Source organism: Rattus norvegicus, chromosome 1, assembly GCF_021556685.1.
Source record: "Rattus norvegicus strain SHRSP/BbbUtx chromosome 1, alternate assembly SHRSP_T2T, whole genome shotgun sequence".
Lineage (NCBI taxonomy): Eukaryota > Metazoa > Chordata > Mammalia > Rodentia > Muridae > Rattus > Rattus norvegicus.
The window spans coordinates 98897966-98910389 of record NC_141534.1 but is presented as its reverse complement, the minus strand read 5'-3'; the positions used below and the strand labels follow the sequence as shown (position 1 = coordinate 98910389).

The following is a 12424-nucleotide window of genomic DNA, read 5'->3' as shown; positions in this document are numbered from 1 at the left end:
AATACCCCCTGTCACATGAAGCTTATCAAGGTATAAGGCCTCACATTAGGAGGCTTCTAGATCAAGGCATCCTAATCCCCTGCCGGTCGCCTTGGAATACGCCTCTTCTGCCTGTTAAGAAACCCGACACTGGAGATTATAGGCCAGTACAAGACTTGAGAAAGGTCAACAAGAGGATAGAAGATATTCATCCGACTGTTCCAAACCCTTACAATTTGCTCAGTAACTGTTCATCGATGAGAAACAGGGGTATGCTAAAGGGGTCCTAACACAAAGGTTGGGACCCTGAAAACGCCCTGTGGCCTACCTGTCTAAGAAATTGGACCCTGTGGCCTCCGGCTGGCCACCGTGCCTAAGGATGGTGGCTGCTATTGCTGTCCTGATCAAGGACACTGGAAAATTGACTTTGGGACAGCCACTCACCATCCTAACACCCCACGCAGTGGAGGCCTTGGTAAAGCAGCCCCCAGACCGCTGGCTCTCTAATTCTCGCACCAAGCCTTGTTACTGGATACAGAACGGGTTCAGTTTGGGCCCGTAGTCGCCCTCAATCCTGCCACCTTGCTTCCTCTACCAGAGGAGGCAAAACAGCATGACTGCCTACAAATCCTCGCAGAAGTACATGGAACCAGGCCGGACCTATCGGACCAGCCTCTTCAGAATGCTGACCACACATGGTACACGGATGACAACAGCTTCTTGGCAGAGGGAGAGTGAAAGGCTGGAGCTGCGGTCACTACGGAGGACAAAGTGATTTGGGCGAGAGCCCTGCCTGCTGGTACCTCCACACAACGGGCTGAACTCATCGCCTTGACTCAGGCGCTCAAGATGACAAAAGGTAAGAGGCTAAATATATATACAGACAGCCGTTATGCCTTTGCCACGGCACACATCCACGGGGAGATCTACCGGAGGCGGGGGCTGCTCACATCTAAAGATAAAGATATTAAAAATAAGGCTAAAATTCTGGCCCTCTTAGAAGCCCTATTCTTGCCCAAAAGACTGAGTATTATACATTGTCCAGGACACCAGAAAGGGCACAACCCAGAGGCACGAAGAAACCGGCTGGCCGATGCCACGGCTCGAGAAGTGGCCATGAGCAAATAAATCTTGCCCTTAAATAGCCCAGACCAACCCACGCCCCCACCAGTGGGACAAACCAGTTGGGTTTATGCCCATGAGGACATAGAGCTCCTAGAAAAAATGGGGGCCATCTACCACCCTCAACTAAAACAGTGGGTCTACAAAGGACTTTTGAATTGATCTCCTTTTTACATAAGAAGATAAAAACCTTACTAGATCGAGAAGAGATAAATCTGTGTTTTTTTTTAATTGGGACAAATCGATACAAAAGGTGACTGAGAATTACAAAGCGTGCGCTCAGGTTAACCCGGAAAGGACCATGATTGGACAAGGAGTTCGTCCTAGGGGACACCGTCCCGACATCCATTGAGAAATTGATTTTACTGAAATTAAACCAGGTATATATGGATACAAGTATCTCCTAGTGTTTGTAGACACCTTCTCAGGATGGGTCGAAGCCTTCCCCACAAAACACGAGACTACAAAAATGGTCACCAAGAAGCTCCTCGAGGAAATCTTTCCCAGGTATGACATGCCTCAAGCGTTGGGGTCGGACAACGGGCCCGCTTTTGTCTCCCAAGTAAGTCAGTTGGTGGCCAAATTGCTGGGGATTGATTGGAAATTACATTGTGCCTATAGACCCCAGAGTTCAGGTCAGGTAGAACACATGAATAGAACAATTAAGGAGACTTTATCCAAACTTACGCTTGCAACTGGCTCAAAGGATTGGGTGGCCCTCCTTCCCCTAGTTCTCTATCGGGCCCGGAATACCCCGGGCCCCCATGGTCTAACTCCTTTTGAAATAATATATGGAACACCACCCCCATTTGTCCATTTCTTTGATTCAAACATTGCTGATTTTGCTGACAGCCCTTCTCTGAGGGCCCATTTACAGGCCCTACAGATTGTGCAGAGAGACGTCTGGAGACCTTTGGCCGCTGCTTACCAGGACAAGCTTGAGCATCCGGTGGTGCCACACCCGTTCCAGATTGGAGACACCGTGTGGGTGCACAGACACCAGACCAAGAATCTCGAGCCACGGTGGAAAGGACCCTACACCGTCCTCCTGAGATCCACACACCACACGTCAAGACAGTCCGGTCTGAGGAATTGACTAATCACAACACTACACCCCAGACATGGAGAGTTCAGCGCACTCCAAACCCCTTAAAGTTAAAACTCCTACGTGGCTCCTCCTAGCCCTTTTGTGGCCTAGAGTCAGTGGGGGAATAAGCCCCCACCAGACAGAAATTTCTTGACCAAGTCGAGTGAAAGATTTCACTCAAAGTTAACAAGAAAAATGGGGGAATGAAAGACCCCAGCTTAGCAGCAGTAACGCCATTTTGCAAGGCTGTACTTAAGATGACTGGTTCAGGGAAAGGTTAGAACACTGAGTACACAGCGGCTGCCAAGCAAGATATGTTTGGTTGAAGGCCTGGCAACAGGACGACTTCGGTTGAGCACCTGACAATGAAAAAAAGCCCCAGGAGAGGTCCCACACCCTGGTGGGGGGCCGAGTCAGTCGTTATGTTCCAAGAAGGTAGCTAAGAAACTTGCCCCCGGGCTGAACCCTTGGGGGGCCGAGTCAGCCGTTATGTTTCTAGAAGGTAGCTAGGAAACTTGCCCCCGGGCTAAACCCTTGCCATATTAGAATCCACCAATTATATCCCTGTAACCATGAATCTGCTTCTGTATGCTTGCTTCTGCTCCCCAAAATCCTATAAAAGCCCATCCTTGGTTCCATGGGGCGCGCCAGTCCCCCGAGTGACTGAAGCGCCCGCAGGTGCCTGTGCCTGTGTATCCCGACAATAAACCAAATCCTCTTGCTGATTACATCCTGTGGTGTCTCGGTCTGGTCTTTGGAGTTGGAGGGTCTCCATCCCGAGGGAAAGTTCTCCCTGAGAGCTTTTCACTCTGTGTCTGCTCCCAAAGTGCTAGGATTATAAGTGTTAGCGCTGTGGCCAGCTTGAATCTGGGAAATTTCAAACACTGTGATTCTTTTTAAAGATCCTTTTAAAATATACTTTTAATGTTCCTTTCTGTCCCCTCTCACTAGGCTTTGTACTTCTGGCCACATAATTGTATTTAATCTTGTCAACTGGATGGGATTTAGAACCACCTTAGAAGCAAGCCTTTGGGCACGTCTGAGAAAGTCTCTGGTTTGGGTTGAGGTGGGAAGACTCATTCTGAGTAAGGGCAGGCGGGCATCCCTCCAAAGGCTGGAGTTTGAACCAGATGAGGAGGCAGCGTGGGGAACCAACACTCATCTCTGTCTGCTTCCTGGCTGTAAATTTTCCCGCTACCAGGGCTTCTCCATAGCAATGGAGCATAGAACCCTGGATCAGGAGCCGAAGTAACTCGTCCTTAACTTGGCTTAGTAGGTATATGGGGTTGGTTTGGGTTGAAGTTTTGAGACAGGGTTTCCTCTGTGTAGCCGTGGCTGTCCTAGAACTCATTCTGCAATCCAAGCTGGCCTTGAACTCAAATCGCAGCTGCCTTTGCTTCCCAAGCGCTGGGGTTAAAGGCGTGTACCACCACCATCTGGCAGCAGGTATTTTATCACAGCCAGAAAAACAATTGGACGACGATCAACACTGACCTGTGTTCAATTCCACTTGCCATATTTGTGAAATTGTGAAATCTTCTGCTTAAGTTTTTCTACTGAAATTTCAATTTGGATTATTCCCCCACCCCTTTGAAAAAATGAGACTCTACACACAAAGTCTCAGTATGTAGTACTCGTTGGCTGTGAACTTACTATATAGTTCTCAGGCTGGTCTCGAACTCACAGAGTTCACTTGCCTCTGCCTCCTGTGTGGTAGGATTAAAGGTGTGCACTACCACATCTGGTCTATTTCACTTTCAGATTCCTCTGTGTTTCTAATGAAATAATTTCAATGCATGGATAGTCTTTATCCGAAGTAATGCTGTCGTCTCCTTCAATGCTCTTCGAACTCTTTCAACCACGTTTTCATTGTGTTCTGTTTTACTGTGTGTGTGTGTTTGTGTGTGTGTGTGTATGTGTGAGTGTGTATGGGTGTAAGAGTTTGTGTATGTGTGAGTGTTAAGAGAGTGTGTGTATGTGTGAGTGTGTATGTGTGTGTAAAAGTGTGTGTGTGTGTGTGAGAAAGAGAGAGAGAGAGAGAGAGAGAGAGAGAGAGAGAGAGAGAGAGAGAGAGACAGAGCATAGGTGCATCTGCCATGGTGCATGTGTGGAGGTCAGATAACAGTTTTAGTTTTCTCAGGGATCAAACTCTGCACTGGGCTTGGTGTCAAGCACCTCGATGTGCTAAGCCATCTAGTTGGCCCTCTTTAACTCTTTAAGCACAGTTTTCTTTAGATCTTTGTGTATGCTTATAAGAGCTTGGAACTTTCTGGTGGTCTCTCACCCATCTTGGCCCCTTCAGCTCTGTGCCCTTTAAAAACATTTCACTCATGTGAATGAATGAGAAGCATGTTGAAGTATCGTGAGAAAATAAAACGGCTTTGGTATGCATTTCCCTTGGGTTTGTAACTTGTTTATTCGCTGTTTACTTATGTTTTTTCAGATAAGGCCTTTTACTTTATTTGGGGGGGTGTTCTTGAGATGAAGTCTTACTGTGTAGACTGAGGTCTCACTATGTAGACCTGGCTGTGCTGAAACTTACTCTGTGGACCAGGCTGGCCTTGAACTCAGAGATCAGCCTGCCTCTGCCTCCTGACTACTGGGATTAAAGGCATGAACTATTATATCTGGCCAGACAGAGATTTATGTAGCCCAGGTTAGCCTCAAACATACTGTATCATTGAGGTTAACCTTAAACTCCTGATCTTCTTGCCTCCACTTCCCTAGTGCTGGGATTGCAAACATGTAACACCACACGCACCCTTATGTCTATACTTTCTGGCTTTCTAAGTTTTGGTGCCATTACTAAATCATAATAACACATCAAAACTCTGAGCACACACCCATCCTGTTTGAGGAAGCACAACCATCCACTTTTCTCACTTTTAGATGACAACTTTGGCAGGCTTTAATTAGATTTAAAGCCTTAAATTATTTAGATTTAGTTTTTTTTATTTGCTCTGTGTGTGTGTGTGTGTGTGTGTGTGTGTGTGTGTGTGTGTGTGTGTGTAAGATTTCATGTAACTCAGAACATGGAGGTCAGAGGACAGCTTTCAGATGTCAGTTCTCCCATTTCACCACGCAGGCCTGGGGAATCAGACTCAAATTGCTAGGTGTGGTGGTAAGTGCCTTTGCCTGATGAGCCACCTTTTCAGCCCTCAGTGTAGTTTCGATGCATGTTTTCCTTGTGGCTGAGGAGCTGCGTTTCTCTTGCCTTCACAATGCCCTTCTCAACACTGAGGTATATGCAACAGCCAAGGCCCAAGAAGGACATAGTAAGGAAACAGAGACGTCTTCCAGGCTTTCTGGAGTGTTTCACCCAACTTGGTGAACAACTTAGACTAGAAAGCTGGCCAGGGCGGAGGGGCTGTAGACTGTATAGATGCAGATGGTGACAGGGGCCACTGTTCCATTTGGACTGCAGTTCACCCCTTGGCTTTCGTCTCCCACGTTTCTCTAGAAGGGACATGTGATGATGCATGGATCGACAGCTTGGTTGGGTTGAGAGACGCTCAGGAGGAGAGCAAAGCATCCTTCTAGGGGTCATGACCGAGGGTGTTTTCTTTTCTTTCTTTTTTTTTTTTTAAACGTTTTATTTTATATGAGTACACTGTCGCTGTCTTCAGACACACCAGAAGAGGGCATCAGATCTCATTACAGATGGTTGTGAGCCACCATGTGGTTGCTGGGATTTGAACTCAGGACCTCTGGAAGAGCAGTCAGTGCTCTTAACCTCTGAGCCATCTCTCCAGCCCCACGAGGGTGTTTTCAAAGAGGGTTCATTAATGCATGTGCTTGGCACCATCCAATGAGCTGCAGGCAGGGGCGGACTGATGTAGGCATGGCCCAGCACAGTGGCACACATCTTTAGTCCCAGCACTACAGACACAGAGGCAAGTGGATCTCTGTAGATTATGGGCCAGCCTGGTCCACAAAATGAGTTCCAGACCAGGTAGGGTGACATAGTGAGACTCTTTCTCAAAAGAGAGAGAGAGAGAGAGAGAGAGAGAGAGAGAGAGAGAGAGAGAGAGAGAACAAATGCACACATCTCTCTCTGTTTCCTGGCTGCCATGATGTAAGCTGCTCCTCTCTGCTCTGCCTCCCATCCCCTGATGGACTGGCACTTTTAGAACTGTGAGCTAAAATAAAAATGTCCCTCCCAAGATCACTTTTTTTTTTTTTTTGGTCCGTTGTTTGTTTTGTCACAGTGACATGAAGTCTTTCTAATGCACACAGGAGGCCATCTTGAAACCCAGAGAAGCTATTCACAGAGTAGCTAACTTTCCAAGCAGGGCAAGGCAAAGCTAGGCTGCTGAAGATGTCATGGTGGATGGATCCTTCAGGCCCCCAGTCAGGGTGGGGACATTCATTCATTCCCTGGGTCATATTGTCTTGTTTTGTTTGTTTGTTTGCTGTTGTTGTTTTATCAACTTGACGCAAGCTGGAGTTGTCCAAGAAAAGGGAACCTTGGTTGAGAAATGTCTTCCTGGAACTGGCCTGTGAACCTGTGTGCATTTTCTTAATTAGTAACTGATGCAGGAGGGCCAAGCCCATTGTGGGTGGGGCCACCCTTGGGCTGGTCGTCCTGGGTCCTATAAGAAAGCAGGCTGAGCAAGTCAGTAAGCAGTGCTCCTCCGTGGCCTCTGCCTCAGTTCCTGCCTTCAAATTCCTGCCTTGAGTTTCTGCCCTGACTTCCATAGATAACAGACAGTGATGGAGAGGTATAAGCATAACAAACCCTTTCCTCCTCAAGCTGCTTCTGGCCACCAGCAATAGAAACCCTAGCTGGGGGCTGGAGAGATGGCTCAGTGGTTAAGAACACCGACTGCATTTCCAGAGGTGCTGAGTTCAAATCCCAGCAACCACATGGTGGCTCACAACCATCTGTAATGAGATCTGATGCCCTCTTCTGGTGTGTCTGAAGACGGTGACAGTGTAGTTAAATATAATAAATAAATAAATCTTTAAAAAAATAAAAGAAACCCTAGCTGGCACACATGTGCCCTTCGTCTTCCATGGGCACAGTGCAGAGGTGTGGCTTCCTCTTAGATGAAGGCAGAGGACCAAGGAATAGGAAAGAGTCTGGACACGTGGGAACTGGGCGGGAACGGCCCACCAGCCCGTCCATTAAAATTCAGTAGATATTTCTATTTTTGTTTCGGTTTATTGATTTTCATTTAACATTTGGGAGTGTTTCCTGCATTCATGCACATGTTCTACATATGTGCCTGGTAGCCATGGAGCTGGGAAGAGGGCGATCAGACTCCGTGGAACTAGAGCTATAGCTGGCTGTGAGCGGCCCTGTGGGTGTGTTTGGAACCACACTTGGTCCTCTGCAAGAGCAGCAAGTACTCTTAACCACAGAGCCGTCCCTCCAGCCTGTTGGTGGACCCTTATAGCTTTTCTTCTCCCCACCTGTCCCCCATTCCTTTCTGACCTAGACACAGTCCCATCTCAGAAGCCATTCTGGATGCAGTCACAATTGCTTTCATCCATTGCGAAGCCAAGACATTGACTTCCATTCTGGCCCTTGGGTTGCTATGACAAACGTCTCAAAGAAACAACCTAACGGAGGGGAGTTTGTCTGGGCTCACAGTTTCAGTTCACGGTCAGCTGGCTCCGTTGCTATGGGCCTGTGAGGAAACCGAACATCATAGAGACAGGAGGCTGTCCAAGTTGCTCATCTAAAATTAGCGAGGAAGTAGGGAGGAAGACAGGAAGGGGGCATAGGAAAAATACCTTCCTGCCAGTTGCATCTTTCTCTTTGCTAAAATCGCCTTTCTCCTTTCAGTATAGGTGTGTACCGAGGTTCTGGAGGGCCTTGGGTTGTAAGAGGGCTAGGATGTCTCTTTTGGTGGAACTGATATCGAGGTTACAGGTTGTAGCTCTGGTCTTCCTTTGAGAGTACACTGTGGTCTTCAGGAACAGACATTACTCTTGGCTCAGCACAGCCTCGCTGGCCCTCTCCTCTGCCAAGACCATAGAGCTGCCTTGCTATAGAGCTATAGAGTCTGCTTCTCGACCTTGTTTGAGCTCAGGAGGTGAGGGACAGGAGGGCTAGGGAGCTGGGTGTGTAGCCGGGAGGGAAGCCCATGGGGTCAGGCAGGAGAGTGCATCCCTGAGAGCACTGAGAAATGAGGTGTCAAGTTCCTAAAGGAACTGGCAACTTGCATGGTGGGAAGGAGGAGCCCTGGGGGTTGGAGATGGGAGAAGCCAGACAATCTGGTAGCACTAGGAAGTGAGACCCCAGAGGAGGAAGTGAGAAGGGAAATGTCTCCACAGTGGCTCACAGAACCCAGACTGAGATCACCAGGAGATAGACTGCCTGTGCAGTGGGGAGGGGCAGAACTTAACTGATGAATGGGCTGAGGAGGGAGGTTGCAGAAGAGGTGTGTTTGGCAGGGGTAGGCCTGTAATGGGGTAAGGGGGAGCCAAAGACATGCCTTTATAACCTCCGTCCTCATGATCCGCTTCCGATGTCCATGTGAGTCTGTAGGAAACCTTTCTTATTCAAACCACAACTGTGGGCCTGACTCTTCATTACCGGGACGACTGGTCTACCAGTCACAGGACAATGCTCCAGCCTCCCAATATCTCAGAGTGTAGCCTTGAATGGTGCTTTGTCTATTTCTAGGTACTGACAAGGTACCATTAACATCTTTGGCTCTCTAAGTCTCTTAGGACAGCCCCCATCAACTTCCTACTTAACTTCACAGAGCAGATGCTAAGGCGTGGGTTCCTGGGTTTTACAAACACCGGGTCCTGAAGACACTGAAGGGACTCTGTATTCATCTTTCTTCCCATTGGGGTCATAGAAATGAGGGAAACGTCACTCCCTGTAATGACTGCAAGCAGCCCTCATCATCCCGCCCCCCAATTCCAGCCCAACTCAGACTTCTCCCAAGAACACTTTTCTGAGAAAAAGAAAATGTCAGTCCTCCCACCCCCGCTATTGTAGCCTTCATCCCAACCAACATTTACCCTAATAAATGCTCATGGCCCCACTCTCCAAGCCCAAGCACATCCAGCCCTCAGTTCAGGCTCACGTAGGAACCCATGGTTACTGTAGAATCTCAAAAGAAGAAGAAAAAATAAACCGGAAGGGGGAAGAAGCAATGACAAAAGCATAGAAGGGAACGCAAAGTCCTAGCTGGCTCCATGCCCAGGACTTCTGTCCCACAAGCCCATTAAACTTGGCAGCTTCCGTGACCTTATTTATATGCATTGAGTAACAGCTCCCCAACTTCAGAGTCCAGACCTTGTTCCTTTATGATCCTCAGGACTTGGGACAGTGTGTGGTGAGGTGGAAATTCAACAAACATCTATCGATTGAGACAGATTTAAATGATGACGGGGGTGGGGGAGGCAGCTTCTGCGGTGGTGGGCAGAATGAGAAACGGGACAGCTTCCACCCATCTTCCTCTGCCTAGGAAGTAGGACCCCTTTTCACCAGACTGTGTCTCACCACATAGCCCAAGCTAGCCTCCAGTTCAGTCCTTCCACTTCAGCCTTGAAGCTTTGGGTAAGGACTGGCTTCCCCAGCACAAAGATGGCTGCCTGTGCTCCCCCTCATCCTGCAGCTCCACTGTGGCCTCATCCCACAGCTTCTTCAGCTTCTTCCTCCTCTCCACTTTCTTTTCCTCCTGTCCTGTTTTACCCTTCTGCTCTCTCCATTCTTTTCCTTGTCAACACAGCCACTACTAGTGGCTCATGCAAGGAAATGGGACTCAGCCTTAGCTCATTGGCTGAGTTCAATTTTACTGGTGAAATTCTGGGCTTCAGGTCAGATCCATTAACTTTTGCACTGGATCTCTTAGAGCTGGAGTTACAGGCTATTGCGAGCCATATGATGTGGGTGTTGAGAATGGAACTCTAGTTGTCTGGGGAAGCAGGAAGCAGCACTCTTAACCACTGAGTCATCTCTAGTCCTGAGACTCATTAATGTTTTTTTTTTTTAAAGTGATTCAGTTAATGCTAAAACTGCAGTAGGGTTGGGCATGATTCTCTTTGTGTTAGGTGGGTGAAGTGGAGTGCAAGGGGTGAGGGGTGGGGTGGTCGTGTACATGGCTGTCATCCAGCACTGGGGTTAGGGGAGGGAATAGTCAGGGGGAGCTCAAGTTTGAGACAAATGAAAAAGATAAACAAACAACAGAACAAAACAAACAAACTGCAGGACGTTCCAATAGTTTTAAAAATCCACCACTTTAGAGGTCCGAAGGGATGGTTCAGTGGTTAAGAGCACTTGCTCTATCAGAAGACCGAGTTCAAATCCCAGTACCTATAAAACAACTCACAAACACTGGTAACTCCAGTTGCAGAGGCTTCGACACCCTCTTCTGGCCTTAGAGCACCAAGTACAGACCTGCTGCATATGCACACATGCAGACAAAAACACAAAATAACAGAAAAATGAATAACCCTTAGACCACACCAAATGATTTCCAATTGACAGATCAAGAAGGTTATGAGCAGTTTGCGCTCGCTCACTCACATCCAACTTAGTCCGGTCAACCTTCCTGGTTAGCGCAGGACACTCGGCTCGATGCCTTATAATTCACCCACGTCCCTACTCTATTTGTCCTTCCTGAATTTTTGCATGGTGTCCTCCGGTTTGCTTGCTTGTTTTCTGATCCAGGTCACATCTGCGGACGCCAGGAACTGGGGCACTCCTGGCTTTCCCCATGGTGGTCTTGATGGTTGTGAGGGGTGCTTGGGAGCCTTGTGGAATGCTTCCCTCCGAAGTTCAGCCAGCTTTTACCAAGGTAACACTGAGGTTGCCACGGCTTGGACAACAAGGAAGCTGAGGGTCTCTTATCGGATCCTGTCAAGTTCATGGGTACCACCGTGATTTATGAGTTTTGCTGTTGACTCTGACACCCTAGCTCCTGTGCTTGCCAGGCTTTGCCACAGTAGGGCTACTTTTGTCCGGGGCTTCTCCTAACACCCCGGTGTTTTCATTTTCTAAACCGTGTTCTTTCCAGGTGCGGGTTTTTTTTTTTTTTTTTTTTTTTTTCTTTTCTTTTTTTCAGAGCTGGGGACCGAACCCAGGGCCTTGTGCTTGGTAGGCAAGCACTCTACCACTGAGCTAAATCCCCAACCCCCAGGTGCGGGTTTTTAATTTTGCAAAACAACTCTCTCTCTCTCTCTCTCTCTCTCTCTCTCTCTCTTTCCTTCCTTCCTTCCTTCCTTCCTTCCCTCCCGCCCTACCTCATTTTTTATCTTTGTTTTTTGGGGGTGGGTAGGTGGGTTGTTTTTTTTTTTTTTTTTTTCATTTGTTTGTTTGTTTTTTGAGACAGGATTTCACTCCCTAGCTCTAGTTGGCCTGGCAATTACAATGCAGACCAGGCTGACCTCAAACTTACACAGACCAGCCTGCCTCTGCTCCCCAAGTGCTCCGATTAAAGGTGTGTGCTACCACACTCTGCCACCTGTCTTGTTTTCTCTCTTTATTTATTTTAATTGGGGGGCAGGGCTGGAGAGAGAGCTCATGGGGTGTGAGTTCCTGCTGCCAAGACTGAGGACCTGATGTAATCTGACTAGTCATCTGGGGCCCATATTGTGGTAGGAAAGAGTGGACTCTCACAAGTTGTCATCAGAGCCCCACATACTTCACACACACACACACACACACACACACACGCATGCACCCTCACACACACAAGCACATGCATGCACACACAAGCACATGCATGCACACACGCACGCTCCCACACATGTTCCCATGTATGCATGCACAGAGGAGTTAGTCTGGCTCCTGAGAATCCAGAGTTAAGTAGATTATAAGGAATTTCACATAGCAGATTTAGTTCCTCTTTGCCATTTATGCAATCGTTTGCTAATTGTACAGACTCATGGCTATTAGTTTTATATTCCAGTTTACAATCCAGTACTACCTTCTTTATTTTGCCTCAAGCCATCTCAGCCTTGGACAGAGAAAGCTCTTTCCCTGGGTCCTGTGACCCTTTGACACACTGTGGGAATGCTGGTCCCTACCTGCATGCAAGCCGACAGTCTAACCTGCAATATGCTGGTAGCTAAGGAGGATCTGACGGCACCATGACGCTGTGCCTGCTTGATAGGTTAGTGCCCCTATGAGGAGAGATGTGGAGGAATTTGCCCTCTGATGTCCTGTAACTTCTCCCCAACCTGTATACAGAGGTCATATAGCCTCACGAGGAATTGGTAGCCACTGAGAAACGAAGAGAAACATGTCTCAAGATTATGTCTACCACAGTG

At 48.0% G+C, this 12424-nt stretch overlaps 1 long non-coding RNA gene across 1 annotated transcript; it reads left to right on the top strand.

The window, feature by feature from the left end:
• Positions 1 to 1364: 1364 nt before the first annotated feature.
• Positions 1365 to 2765, top strand: LOC148007326 (uncharacterized). Its single transcript, XR_015646323.1, has 2 exons — positions 1365 to 1608; positions 1954 to 2765. It is a non-coding gene; the product is annotated as an uncharacterized LOC148007326 (long non-coding RNA).
• Positions 2766 to 12424: the final 9659 nt, after the last annotated feature.